Source organism: Caretta caretta, chromosome 7 (assembly GCF_965140235.1).
Source record: "Caretta caretta isolate rCarCar2 chromosome 7, rCarCar1.hap1, whole genome shotgun sequence".
In the NCBI taxonomy this organism is placed as follows: Eukaryota; Metazoa; Chordata; order Testudines; family Cheloniidae; genus Caretta; species Caretta caretta.
Window position 1 is genome coordinate 27,668,097 of NC_134212.1, and position 15,327 is coordinate 27,683,423.

Below are 15,327 nucleotides of genomic sequence, written 5' to 3' on the forward strand. Positions count from 1 at the left end.
GAAAGGAGAATTAGGAAAGGATGCTTATGAGTTGAAGGGTGCTTGTGCGAGCTCACAAAAGCCTCACGTTAACAGAGCCAGATTCTGGGCTCCAAGAAGAAGAATTTTAGCTTTCTTTCCATTTCATTTTGTTTTAAAAGAAAGTCTCCGGAATTTAAAACATAAAAGTGTATAAACCAATCACTGTGGGAGAAAGGAATCAATAGATGGTCCTCACTTCTGCAGGAAGATGTTAGGGAGAATTTAAAGTATGACTTGATCCTGAACCATAGACTACCCATTTGTTTTCTCTTTGACCTTATACCCCAGAATCCTCTATGTGGTTTCAGCAAAAATGACTATTCACACTAATTCATAAACAAAATTCATTCTTGGTGTAACTCCACTGAGTTACAGCAGGGATGTTGGGGCAGTAATTCTGTGGCCGGTACTAGAGGCTTCAGAGGATATTTTTTTGGCAGGAATAAACTCTTATGCTCAGCCATTTAATCAATTTTCACTTTGTTTTCTGTTTAGGTGTATCTATCACTTCTTGAGCCTTAACATAGCTGCTTTGAAGGTTCTTAAATGAACTCCAATGCAATATTATGGCTGATAAAACAATTCTTCTACACCAGGGATGAGACATACTTACATCATCAAATTCACCCCTGTGCAGAGCGTTAGCGTCAAACCTATGGATTGCCTATGTCCCATTTAACCCTGTTTTGAGGCATTAAGTGGGATTTGAATCGTGCAGAGAGCTTGGGGTAAAATTACTCCCACAGAGCGATTCAGGAAGCTTGCACTGCCACTATCCATGCTATAATATTTGTTTACTAACTAAACACACTTCATTTTCTGGAACTGTCAAAATTCTGTCCCCTTTCATAAATATTACATTCAGCAATAGTATAACACCACAACAAGGGTATAATAATAAGGCCAGAATATGTTCCAGACATACTGGACATTAAAAAAAACTGTTGGCAATTTTTGAGAGAAACTGTAAATTGCCAGACATGGAATGATCCCATTTTTATAACCAAACAACTAATTCACTGGATTTTTCTCTCTAAAAACAATGTTTTCATATCAGGGAATTAAGTCTTCTAGGTTTATAATGAAAAGATTGACATACAAACTGACACAAACAGTGTCATGAACCATGCTGCTATAAAAAGAAGTTGTATGTAGTATCACATAGTACGAGTCACTCTCTTAAACAATTCTCTATAATGCAACTTTTTTTGTAAAATAAAAGTATATTGTAGTTTATTGGAAGCAGAATACTTTCTATTTTGTTAAACTCTAGTAAATTAGAGGTAAAAAATTTACATCTCCGCTCCAGCCAATTTTGAGGCATACGTTTTTGCCACAAGAATAGGCTAGTTTTCCAAAACAATTAGTGTAGTTTAATGTTAATAGTGACCTTCTAAATGTGGTTTCAGAGTAGCAGCTGTGTTAGTCTGTCTTTGCAAAAAGAAAAGGAGTACTTGTGGCACCTTAGAGACTAACCAATTTATTTGAGCATGAGCTTTCGTGAGCTACAGCTCACTTCATCGGGTGCATAAAGTGGAAACGTTTTACTAAATTACATTCTTCTAAATGTGGTTCACGCAGTTCAATATTTTGAATAGCCAAAAGGCAAAGCCTTGTTTATCTAAATAAGCAGTGACAGCATAAAACCCAGTACAGCCTAGATAGTGAAATGGTGCTTTTGCCTCCAATACCAGATAGTTAATTTAAACTAACACCAATAAATATCTGTATTGTAATAGTAATAATAATTTTAATGAAATTCTTTCCTACTTGCTACATAGATATAATTAATAATTTGAATAAAGAAAATCACGAGTTCGGGCGAGTGGGGAAGACTGGAGAAGGAAGCCATGTCTTGGGGGAAACCTTGACAGTACATTCGGCTTTATGGCATTTCTAGAACTAGATAAAGAACTAGATTAACTAGAGAAAGAACTAAATAAATGGATATCTGATCCAGTAGGGGAACACCTACATTTCTATATGGCCAAGCAACGTTTGTAATTGGACATTTTCAAAAACACAAAGCCAAATGAAACAAAGTAGTAATTATGTTTCTAAAATAAAGCAAAGTACCACTGACCTTTAATACATTTGTATTGCACTTGTGGCACCTTAGAGACTAACCAATTTATTTGAGCATGAGCTTTCGTGAGCTAAAGCTCATGCTCAAATAAATTGGTTAGTCTCTAAGGTGCCACAAGTACTCCTTTTCTTTTTGCGAATACAGACTAACACGGCTGTTCCTCTGAAACCTTGTATTGCACTGAAATTTTTAAAGTAATAATAAAATGATGTGAATAAAATACTCAAACATTCAATAAATGCATTGAACTTTTTTATACTGTAACCAAATACAAATTTTAAAATCCTTGGAAATTTAAGCTTATATTGACAGCAAACTACATTGCCAGCTTTTCAACCACAATTCTGGGGCTGATTCTTTGTTCCTAGCATAATTCAGAACACCCTCCTGCGTACTCTAAACTGTCTATAGCCCTGATTCAAAGCCCAGTGAAGTCAAGGTTCCAATTAGGTTCAATGGATATCGTCCCCAGCCTAATGTCATGAAAAGGATTACTAAAAAAAACTGCTTTTCAGATTGTCTAGAAAAATGGAAAAATTAAAGCTAAATTAACATTTTCTGTGAACATTTTTGATTTGGTCATAAATCCATCTTTTGTCAAAACAATTATTTTGACAAGAAAATTTCAACTAGCTGTAGCAGCCACACCCCCTCTCTCACAGACCTGGCAGAGGTGGTGATGGAGCAGCGCACAGCTGTCATAGCTGCCTCTTGTGCCCCAGACTGGTGGAATCTCCTGGAAACTGGCAATACCAACTTTGTACAGGAGGGTCAAGGTTCTGAGCTTTTATCTTTTAATAAATCAACTGGATTAAAATAAGCAATTAAGAATCCCAATTGAATTTTTGCCCTTGGAAGCAGATTACTGTTCCACAAACAGTAATTAAATTAAAAAAGAACTTTGCTATAAAATAATGCTTCACAATAGTTTACAAAAGCTCAGAATGTTTCACAGCCTATTGGATACTGTAAAAACTTTCTGACAATGTATGTACACTATCACATATGAATATACATCAAGAAACAGATTATTTACAATTACCAATAAATAGTATAATTTCTAACCTAGAAATCAATGCATATGATCTATCAGAATAACAAATATTTTCTCTCCTCATAGTTAGATATATATGTGCTGAAAAATACACTGTTGAAGTATGTATAAATATAATGTTGACATTTGTTTGCTATACAAAACAGTAAAATGTTGACAATGGATTTCATGCACTATGAATTTTAATGAATCCATGTTTTCTGCCTCTGGCCTCATAGTGAGCAGATGCTAGTAGGTGATTCTGCAAAGGGACTGAATTAATTAAGGGTTGTTGTTTTTTTTAAACTATGCTTTGTATTCTCTATCTTTCATTGGTTTTCAATCTGCTCTTTGTTGTTTGAGAATGCCAGTAGCACTTCAACACTATGTTTATCCATCCACCAGAAAATTTAGTCAACAACATTTAAATGATTGTTTCTTTAATGTGCAGTGCACATCTTTACCATACTGGGTTTCATGGATACACTGCACTAACTGGAGTTATGCCAAAGGAAGTTAAAAGTCTTTTCAATGGTGGAACAAAGAATAGATTTTTCAAGCTGTTAGTCTATGTCTAGTTGAGGGTGGGTTTGTTTTAAAACAATCAAAATTTATTATTGTGCCTATTGCACTTTATAAAAAGCCAGATTCCAATACCCATAATGACAATGAGTGATACTATATTCCATGAGCAGTCCAAATTACTTCAGTGGGATTACTGATGGCATAAGGATTGTTCAGTGAATCTGACCCATGATGATTATTGTTTCTAAGGGGAAAAAACAAAGCTCCAGACATTCAGTTTCTCCCTTTTCAGATTTCCAGTCATCTACAACTATGCGCTAGACTAGAGCATATTGTAAGTCACGCTTCTGCAACTCCTTTCATTAGTAAAGGAATACTACAGGCATTACATTTTCACAAAAACATCTAATTTTGGATGCAAGAATGCCAGCATTTCAACTTCGCATACCTCTGCTTGTGTGTTTGTATGTTATATTGGTGTCTACAAACACCAATCGGCATCCACATCAGGAAGTATATATATAACACCAGGAGTGCTGCACATGTAAACAATATTTTGTAACTATATCATATTTTACAATCAATTTCAGTGCATTCCAAAAAAGCAAACCTGACAGCTCCCTGAAAGTCACATAAGTATTACACTGATTTTACAGTTGAGGGTCAGTGTGTTTAAAGACACTGACTTGAAAAAACAGTATGTGACCATGCAATTAGGCTTTATTATAATGCATATGCACAAGGGAGCAGAACTGAGGTTGCACTGGCAACTGTAAATCTGGCATTCCCTAACTTTCAATTGCTTGACTTTGTAACCTAAATCATTTTCTTTTACCATACATTTTTGAATGTAATTTCCTAGCAGAATTTCCTAGTCTACAGTATAGATTTCTACCACTTGAGCTATAGGACTAAACTACATTAGGTGTCAGCAGAAATAGGCCACTATTGTAGGGGAAAGACTGGGCCGCTGGTGCCATGTTGTAGGTGCAGGAGAGAGAAATCAGGGAGAACCAATCCATGCACTGAGGTGAGACACTTCTGGCTCATGCACTGCCCTCAAAGTGAAAAACTGGCTGCTGGTGGCATGTGCTGGGTCTAAGGAGGGGTGTGACTGGGGATGGGACGGGAGGAGACATCTGTCGACTGAAAACGTGCTCTTCGCCAAATTTCAGAGAGTTGATGCAAATTACGAGATGTTACAGCTTCTCAAAAAAGGTTGCAAAAATCTTTTATAATGAAAGTGTTAGGAGAACCTAAGTAAGTGTCTCCTGTGATAATATCAGCAAACACCACATTTTAAATTAGAAGCGTGATTGCAAGTTTAGAGTCTCCCTTTAAATTACTTATTCGAGGTCAGACAGAGCCCAGAATAGAATCTTGGATTCCCTTGCTCTTAAGCATTAAAAAGGCTCTTGCACCTTCTTATTTTTACATATGATGTTCTTCTGATAGTAAGTAGCAAGAGACACCAGTGAAAATTTCTCTCTCACTTATCTGCCATCTTCCTCAGGGCTTTTTTAGTACCTATCACCTTAGAATTGGAGCTCGTGCACAGTAATATGAGAGTGTGTAGACATTGAAAGGGATATCTGCAGATGTACAACTGTGTACACAGACATTTGTGTGTAATTATAAACCTAATTTCCATATGCAATTACCACTATGTGCAATGTCTACTAGCAGACTCAGATACCTAATTTGCATGCATAACCTTGGCAATTCTGAATATAAATTAGTCACACAATTATGACAATCAGGCCTTGATGTCTGATTACAAAATTATAGGTGAATAATATATACAAGGGAAGTTGTGACTTCATTACAATAAGTGGATGTGGATGCATTCAGCTGAGGATCTATCCATGTCTCAATTTAGAGCTGGTTCGAAAAATGTAGGGTGAAAAGAGGAATTTCAGGAAAATTTAATGGTGAAATTCAGCACTGCTCAGAGGGGCAGGACAAGGACCATGTATCACTCAAAGAGAGCTTCCCTGGTACAGAAGCCCTGCTGAACTCTGCACATATCTGACTCTGTTTAAAAAAAATACTCTCGGATGTCAAAAATCTTATTTTGATGACAAATTTCCAACCAACAGACCCAACAATGATTTACGATTGGCAAACAAGGTTTTATACAGGTCAATCAAGCTGTGGACAGTGGATCTCTTGGCTTCATACTAGCCTTCAAGTCAGAAAGAAATCAAGAAAATAATTTGCTCACCTTAAATTCGGAGGAAATGTTCTTGTCTCATGTCTAAGTACAAAGCATATGTGTCTGAAGAATAATGGGCAGTATAGGGCATACTGTGGCTATTGTTTCCAGAAGGACAACACAATAAGGAAAGGGGGCTCCCCTACACTGAAGCAGGAAAAGTCCCATTTCTGATTAAAATTATGGCACCCCAGCAACAGGTTTTGGATTACCCCAGTAGGTAGATGGGGTTTACTTACGGAAAGCTTTTCCAGTTGTCTCAGTATTCTACACTAGGGCCCCAGTACACATGTTCCTGCAGAAGACTAACAATCACTATTGCTGCATGAGTCAGCAACAGATTAAACAGGAAGATCCAATTGGGCAGAATGTGGTAAACCTTTTCAGATTATTTCTCATGCCTGAATTTTGAATCTCTCCTTTGGGAAGTTACTGAAAAAGTTTGTGTGTGAATCCTGATTTATAAACCATCTTTTTCTAGCCCACTGGGAGCTCAATCACTGATTGCACAGACCCCAGCCTGTATTTGGCTGAAAGAGTCTACTTAGCTTTCATTGTCTAGGGGTTGCAGGGTAAGGCTCTCTTGGTAAAATGAGCTAGCAAGTCAGCTTTCTGCCACTTTTCTTCTCACCCTTTCATTTTTGATTTACTATGTTTTAATTGTTTAAAATAATTAAGTTAAATAAATATTTGTATCACCTTTCTGTAAGGGTCAGTGATCAAGCACTTTTTGTTCTGTTTTGTCCTTTAGTAGTGTTAGATGGAAGCCTATGGGTGACAGTGAATGGGTTGTAAAAGGAGGTGAAGAGCTTGTACATTTCAACAGCTGTAGGGAGGACAGAGTAAAGGTATGTCTGTTGAGGGGGCTTATTGGGGCACTGCTGAAACATGGCAGGGTTAAGTTTGCATAAGCAACCGTAACGATGCATTTCCTGGTTTTCTGACATGAGTTTTGCTAAGCTCAGTGCTCTGCAAGGAAGAAGACATGCCACCAAACAACCTTAACTCTGCGTTAATTTAGTCTTTTTGCCATTGAATTCCCTAGGTTCCCAGGAAAATGTATGTTGTTGGTAGGAGTTATTTAGGCAGTTGTATGTATGTCCTGCAATTAGCATAGTGAGCCAGAGTCCCCCCCCAACACACACACACACACACACACAAGCTGCCTCCCACTAGCCCTGCTTTTGCACATCTCCCTAGCCATGCCCCAGACCCATTCAACATGTCCCCCTCCAACCTGGGCCCTCCACACGACCATGCCTTGGGCTCCCTACCACAAGCAGGGAATGGCCTTGAAGTCTTCACTCACTGGTATAGAAATGTTTCTATTTTCCTTATTTCCCCCACTCCCCCAATAACTCAAATCACACCCAGTGCCTGGAGCAAAGATAACTATATTACGGGGAATAATGCTGGGGTGCAGGAAGGTTGGGGTATAGGGTGGTTGTGGTGCCCTAGCAGGGCTGGGAAGTACAATGGGGTTGGGGTGTACCGACACACCTGGGATTGCAGGGGGTTGGGGTGCAAGGGATTTTGGTTGCACTGGCAGAACTGGGGTGCAGGAGACTGGGAGGCAGTGTTGGGGTGCAATGGCAGAGCTATGGGTGCAGAAAGGTTGGAGTGCAAGGTGGTTGAGGTGCACTGGCAGAGTTGTGGAGTGCACAGAGATTGGGGTGCACTGGCAAAGCAGGGGGAGTAGGGGGTTGGGGTGCACTGGCAGGGTTAAGGCTGCAGGGTGGTTGGGGTGCTAGAAGGTTGGGGTTCACTGGCAAAGCTGGGGGCATAGTGAGGATGGAATATTCTGGCAGAGCTGTGGAGTGCACAGGAGTTGGGGTACATGGCAGAGCTGGGGCTGCAGGGTGGATGGAATATAGGGGGCTGGAGTTTCCTGGCAAGCTGTGGAATGCAGGCAGGCTGGGTGGATTGGTAGAACTGAGGGGGGTGGGGTGCCATGTCTCTTCACCTCCCCTACCATCCATCCCCCTCCCCTGGCTGCAGCCTCAATCCCCCACAACCCTATTCCCTCACTCCTCCACCCCCTAGTACCCTTCCCCTCTCAGGAAGCATCCCCTCATATATTCCCCCCCCCCCCAAGATTTGATTACATTCCCCCACCCCAAAAAAATGGCCACCCGTGACTCACAAATTGTAACAACCTCAAACCACTTAGTCCTAAACTTCTTTTGTCTTGGGTGGAGATTAATTTATCCAGACACATTAATTGAAGGGTGAAATCACAGAAATCAACAGGCCAGTGATTCATCCACTCATTAGTACTTATTAGTTTAACAATACAAGGCAACTGGAGGAAACTGGTTTGGGGCTCCTGTAACTAGAGGCAAATGATTCAAAATCTGCATCACTTACGCTACCCAGCGTCATCACCAACCACACCAAATTTCAAAGCAGTCTGATTAACTGTTCAGAGTTTAGACCCTCTACAAGAGTTGAGTTTAAAGCATATAAAATGGGAGGAACAGAAACCCTCTAGCCATTTTTCAGTATTGGCACATGCAGAGTAAAAATGTACATTTTCTTAAATACCATTCTCAGCTGGGGTTCCCCAAAGATTTAGTGAGTGCTCTGGGCAGGGGGTTGGACTAGATGACCTCCTGAGGTCCCTTCCAACCCTGATATTCTATGATTCTATGATTCTAACTACCTTGGGTAAAATTCAACAGATTGAGACCATTTTGACCCATAGCTCATTGATAGTTTCATCTCAAGCACTGGGCAAAATACCAAACACACGAACACATCTAGAAACTCTATTTTAAAACGGTTGTTTTTTCTGGGCTTATAAAAAACGTTTTGCTAAAAAAAAATCCAATCAGCTCTCACTCTCTGACACATGTTTGATTCCCTCTATCTGAAGTTATGTGCAACAGGGAAGAACAGGACCCTTTTTAGTCTATCATTTACTGTGGGCTGGACCGTGATACCTTTATTTACAGTGATTTTAATGGGACTACACAAAAAGTAAGTTACTACTCAGCATGAGTAAGGGTACCCAAACCTTAAAGGTTTTTGTACTGGCTCGCAAGACCATTGTTTCACATCACAACATACGAATCAGTGGACACAGCCCTGTCCGCTGAGCCCCAGGTGAAAGTAGTGGATCACAGCTGAGTTTTGCAATGGAGCTTGTGCAACTACACTAGCTGGCATTTTGTGCCCCCTACGGGGCTCGGTTGTGTCACCTGAAGAACAATCTTGTTAGTGGGACCAACTTGGGTCTCCGGGCCAGGGTTACGAGAGATTGCAGCTTGCTTTTGCAGCTCTCCCCATGCTTTGATATGACCCCAAATGTTCCTAAGATATATTTGGCAGAGAGGTGCCAGATCAGCTGGGATGACTGCACCAGGAAAAAAGCCAACAGCAAAATAGCCAAGACCAGCCTATATGTAGTGGAATCATGAGGTTCATTAATTTGTCACAGGGAGGATTATCCATGTATTTTTATGACATAATAGCATTCACTTCTCCAGTGCAGATTTGGACATTTTCCTACTGACACTTGGACCTGGTCATAGCAGTTATTTGTTATATATGTAGAGTGGTGGACATCATGGTATGGTAGAGTGGTGGACATGGTAGAGTGGTGGACATCATCCTATCTAATCTCTTGTGTTCCCGGCGGGGGGGGGGGTGGTCAGGCGACATTTGCAGTCGTGCTGCTCTTGGAGGGAGGCTACAGTTTATCCATAACCCCAACACTGGACTATGAGTAACCTAGTATCAGGGGAATGAGGACTTGCAGCTGCACCTGCTCAGTCTCTGGGCAGCCTATGAGCACATCTGAGCCACAGCAGGGCTGCTTGATTGCCGGACTGGCCGAGGAAGTCAGCAAGCCTGCTCTGAAGCCCACCAGCAACAACTGATCTCTGACTGTTCCATATTTATGCCTACAGCGGTGACTGCTCCTGTGCCAGCCTTGTTTCCAACCTCACTCCAGTCCTGTTCCCTTACTGGCTTCCTGACTCTGACCCCTTGGCTCTGCTTACTGGCTTCCGCTCCAACAATTAGGCTTGACTGCCCCGGCCCAGTTTGTGGCACCAGAACCAAGATATACAAAAAAGGAGATGAGGTTTAAATATGTCCAGACATAAGGCATTGCTTGTTACTCCAAATTATTTGCATGGGGGAGGAGTAGGCTGAGAGAAACTGAACTGCATGTCAGTAGTTTGGGAGGGGCTGGGGTCTAGTTGTGGCTATTGAATGAAATAAAGGTGACCACAGTGGGATATTTTTATTTATTTATTGTAGTGCTGCTTTGTGCCCATTGCAATCTTCCTTAATTACATAAAATTTTAAAAAGTTACAGCTATTTGCTGAAACAAAATTATATATGTAGAGTTTTTGTTTCCCAGCCTCTCAGTGGCAATGTCAAACAACTTAGTTGCTGCTTTATTTTCTGTTTGTTTGATTTCAGGTAATTAAATCAAGAAAATAAAAGCTCACTGAAACCAGTCACACACTAAGCCCTGTCTATTTCTGTCATTTTAATTTACACAAGGGTAGCTCTCTAGTTAGTTCTACTGACTATCCCTATCTGTGCATCTATAAGATGCTCTATAAATTTCATATCATCTGGAAACATTTATAGGGAAATGTCCTCAATCCATATATAGTGTCTATAAAGGAAGAATGTATATTGTGATATTGTAACTTTAAATCTGGAGTTACATTAAATCAGATTGTCATCTCATTCCTATGGGGTAGGTAAATTGCAATATGGAATTTCTCAAAGATGAAAAAACCTCTTGGCCCAAGAAAACTGGTATTAAAATATGCAATCCCACATGTTTGTAATTTTGTGGAGAAAGTGCAGACAGTGACAGAATAGCGTCTGAACTATTTCCCACTTCTTTTTCATTTGTATATAGCAAATTGATATATTTCAAGGTAGCAGCTGTTTAATGACAAACTCAAATTATAAATTATCTTGATATTATGCAAATTTTATATATATTTGATATTACTACACCATATTTAGGTACTAAGACTCATTTCAACCTGTTTTTATGTCACCTGTAGCAATTACAGGTTTGACCCTGGTGATAAATTAGATGCAAATCCAATTTTGCACATTATGGAAAGTATATATTCTGAATCCAATCTATACTAAACTTCCGAAAATGAATACAGCTCAGCACAAGAGGTTTAAGGGAAACACCTTCAATATGACTAAAAGACAGAATTTAGAAAAATGGGTTAAGCTAGCTAGCTGTTACATTTCGTTACATTTCGTTCATCTCCGTTTTTGCTGTATCATGTGTAAGTTGTGAACATTCCACAACTAAATCGTACACTGTGAACCCTCTAGGTACTTAAAAATCAAAGCAGGAATACTAGACAACACACTTCTCAAGATCCATGGCTCCTACTCATGCCTTTCACACAGTAAAAGTAAAACTGAAAACTTACCGGTACGGGGGCTGGCTCTCCCCGCCCAAGGGGCAGGGCCTTGGGTGGAAGGGGCGGGGCTGGGGGGTTCAGCGTCCCCCAGCCAGCCCTTCCACGCTGCCTGGTCCGCACCACCCGGCGCTCCAGCAGCAGCAACTGGAGCCCCAGGCCCTTTTAAATAGCCGGCCACGGGGGTCAGGGGGGATGTCGCAGGGCCACCGACAGGGGGCACAAAAGGGGCAGTGCTTTAAGGTAAGGCGGTACGGGCCAGTACCGGTGGCCACTTTTTACCGGTATGCCATACTGGCGCGTACCACCTTACTTTCACCCCCGCTTTCACAACATGTGGTGTACCTCACACAGCACACTAAGTGCCCCAACAACAAGCTATATGGGTGCAATGAAACAATCGTTATGCTTTCAAATGAACTCGCACAGAAAAATTAGAAAAAAAACAAAAACATCACCCATGGACAAACACTTTTCACAAAGCGATCAACGATCAACTCCAAATCTGACCTCTCAGTCCTCATCCTTAAATGAAACCTGCACAGCTTCACAAGACAAGCCTGGAGACATCAAAAATCAAGGATTAAATAAAGACACTGGATTTATGGCTCATTACAACAATCTGTAACCCACTGTACCCCTTTGTCTTACAACTGTAGGGGTGGTAACTGCCACTTCACTTTGAATAGTCTCTTGCAACATGAATTAACTCCTTACTGGTTTCACCCTTACATTTCGCTGTGACATTCTGAATACCCGGGACCCACCCAGTTACAACACTACTGCAAACAGACTTTGGTAGATCACCTTGGATTGAGATGCCTGCTTTGTGCCTTAATACAGTACCTGGCATGTGCATAAACATTTCACATATTTTACATTTCACGGTCATATCCAAAATAGTAAGTAAGTTTATAAAATCTCTGATTTGATTCAAACATGTTTCTGAAAGCAACAGTGCTTTTCATCAGCTTTATAATACACAGACAGAAATCAAAGGTCCAGTTAGGTCAACAGAGCCAGCCATACAGCTGCATGCAAATTAATTTCTGCAAAAGTATTTCATTAAAACCAATATGCTATACCCAGGTTTCTTCCTTGAGATTTAATGTTAGAAGTATTTCTTTTATTTTTATTTAGTCAGATTTTTACAGCCAGGTCTGGACTGTATTCCTTTGCTATCCCTGTAGTAGGCCAGGAACACACTGTGATTTTCAGAATCACAACTGACTTCCTGGTTCCACAGTGGACAGAGGGAAAGTCCTGGTTAGAATACTGGGAACATGGAGGTCGAATCTCCGCTCATTGCCCACTCCTGTTAGCTCATTCCCTGACAATAAAAATTTGTTAACAACTTTCACTAATAGTTTAAAACTATTTAAAAATCCAGACTACAACACACTGGACATACAAGACACTGAATAAATGTATGCGCCCATCACTCTAGTATATATACACAGAAAACATTTATGGAGGAATGTTGCTCAATAGGAAACTGCCTAGTTTAGTATGGGGTGTGCATGGGGTAATTTACCCTAGCTAACTCTTGACTCCAGCTAGGTTGGATATTCATAGCAGTGAAGGCACCACAGTGCAGGTACTACCAGCCCAGCCCAGACCTCAATTATGTACTCAGCTTCCTAGCCAGCTCTGAAACCCACACTTTGCCGTTTTTCTGCTCCTGCTACTCTCAGTAGCTGGATTCAAGCCCGTTCACAGATCTGCTGTGTAGACACACCCAAAGACTAGGACTTATAAAGAGAATTTTAAAGGCATGATTTATGTCTCAGTCATAGTCTATGTCAGTTATCATGCTGAAAACATTACTAATAAACTAATTACTAATAAATCAAATACAACTTTGAATTTAAGAACAAAATAAATGAGGTGAGCTGTCAGTGGGGTTGAAGGATAACTCAGCCCATTTTCCCCCTTCGTTCTGACTGCTCTTCCTAATCATGAATGCACCTGGGAATCAGGAACCACAACAATAATAATAAGGGATGAGGTAGGACTGAACAGAACTCAGACTTTGGCTAGTGAAAAAATAGCAAAATGCTACAGAATTTACATAAAGATAAGATACGACCAAACTATCCACTGTAAGTTATGGAAACAATGGTTGCTGCTCCATTATTAAGTCTGAGTTGAGTTTTGCACTTAAAGCGGGGATTTGTCATATATGAAGAATACAATGTATCCTTCCCCCACAAAAAATTACAGCACTTAAACTGAGTACAGAATTATTTTTCTGAGAATTTAAATGAAAATCTTAATTAGTTTGAGTTAAAGCTAATATTAAAATGGGCTCTTAAGAAATTTAGCAATCTGTGATCATCCTTTTATTGTCCCAGTTGACAAGGAGGAAAAAAAGAAAAGAAAAGAATACATGAGTCTTTAAAAATCAATTTCCTCTCATTTGCAACCACAAACATTAAAGTACATATCTGAGTGCCTTAACTGCATTTCCATACCTTAACATGTTTGGATTTCTTCTAGATTTAACTCTAACTCTGAATTTCCTTGGCTTGTAATACTTGTTGTGGGGATAATTACAACCTCACTAAAAAATGTGTACCCTATATTACTGCTGTATAGACTCAATCTTAACATTTAGATCTGGCAATTTATATTCGGTTTGTGGTCCTACTCCCCATTAAGTCCACAGAAGCTTGGCAGTGCCTTTAATAGGAGCAGGATCAAGTGCAAGTAGAAAAGAGGAAATTCAGGGCCAAACCCCACAAATATATACTCACAAGCAGGTCCATAAGCTTTAATTCTGACTCTTATACATTTAATTAGTGTTTCATCTCTGAGCTGAAAAGTAGGCATTTACTCATGCTTATCTGTAACAATGTTATTAACACTCATATAAATCATCGATATTGAGCCTGAAGGGCCTTGGAATCTTGGAGGTCAAAAGGACCAGAATCTCTTGTGCTACTTGAGAAAGCATAATGTAAATCAAAAGGGACAAATTTGAGTGCGAGAGAAGGGTGAATCACTTAAGTACTTTGGGCTAAACCCTGCCACTGTCTGCAGGAGTGAAGGCTCCTGCACACTTCAGAACTGGGCCAGTTCTGCCATGAGGGGCAGGGCACTGAAAGTCTGTATAGGACATTAAAACCTCTTGGGCACCATGGCACACAGCGCGATGGAGATTCCTTGCAAACCACCACAGACAAAGAGGAAAATGGCCAGTGCATATGTGATTTTGTGATTCTACAGATCATTCACCCCTGCCCCCCCATAGAGGGACAGCACACTAGCTGCATGGGTTACAGCAGCCCTAATACTAGTAATGGCGGCCTAGAAGTAAATCCTTGCACTCCAATCCCTGAACATTTTTACCTCACGTACTGAGGCTGTCCATGGAAACAGTATTTGCCCCTTTATGCTTACCATGAACAAAGCATACTATAAATATGGTTGGCGTGTTCCTCTTGTAGGCATATTCATTCTAAAGTTCTGAGATTAAAAACAAGCTTTCAGCAAGAGAATGAACAACATTTAGTAACTTACTTAAGCGACTTCTCTACAGTAGAAAGACTCCATTTGAGCATTCAATATAGGGAGCAAAATACAACAAATACCTTGAAGACAGATGTAGTTTGGGTTATTGATCCTGTGAAAACAACTCATGCTTAAATTATTGAAATAGCTATTTTCCTCCACTATTGTAAAAATCCAATGAAAACCCATTCAGACATGTGAAGTAATTATTTCTTTCTGCTTCTGCTAAGCTTGCTTATTTGTGCCATGTGTGATATAGGCACATTAAGCTAGCAAGGTGCAGTTAGAAAAATCAGAAAAAAATTACTTAATAAAAAGACAGTTTATGAGTTATGTTCAATATTGGCATTCAGATATCATGGTGATGTCTATGGTTATACATACACACACACACACACACATATATATATAAAACTTCACCTACAATATACTATAATTTGTATGCACATATGAAATAACTATGACACACTAACTGAAAAATATTTTCATTAGTGTAATTATTATTCATACCATAACGCT

The 15,327-nt window shown here is 39.9% G+C and overlaps 1 protein-coding gene across 7 annotated transcripts in view; it reads right to left on the reverse strand.

The window, feature by feature from the left end:
- CACNA2D3 (calcium voltage-gated channel auxiliary subunit alpha2delta 3) overlaps positions 1-15,327 on the reverse strand; it is a 729,133-nt gene that overhangs the window by 355,526 nt on the left and 358,280 nt on the right. The window lies entirely within an intron of this gene.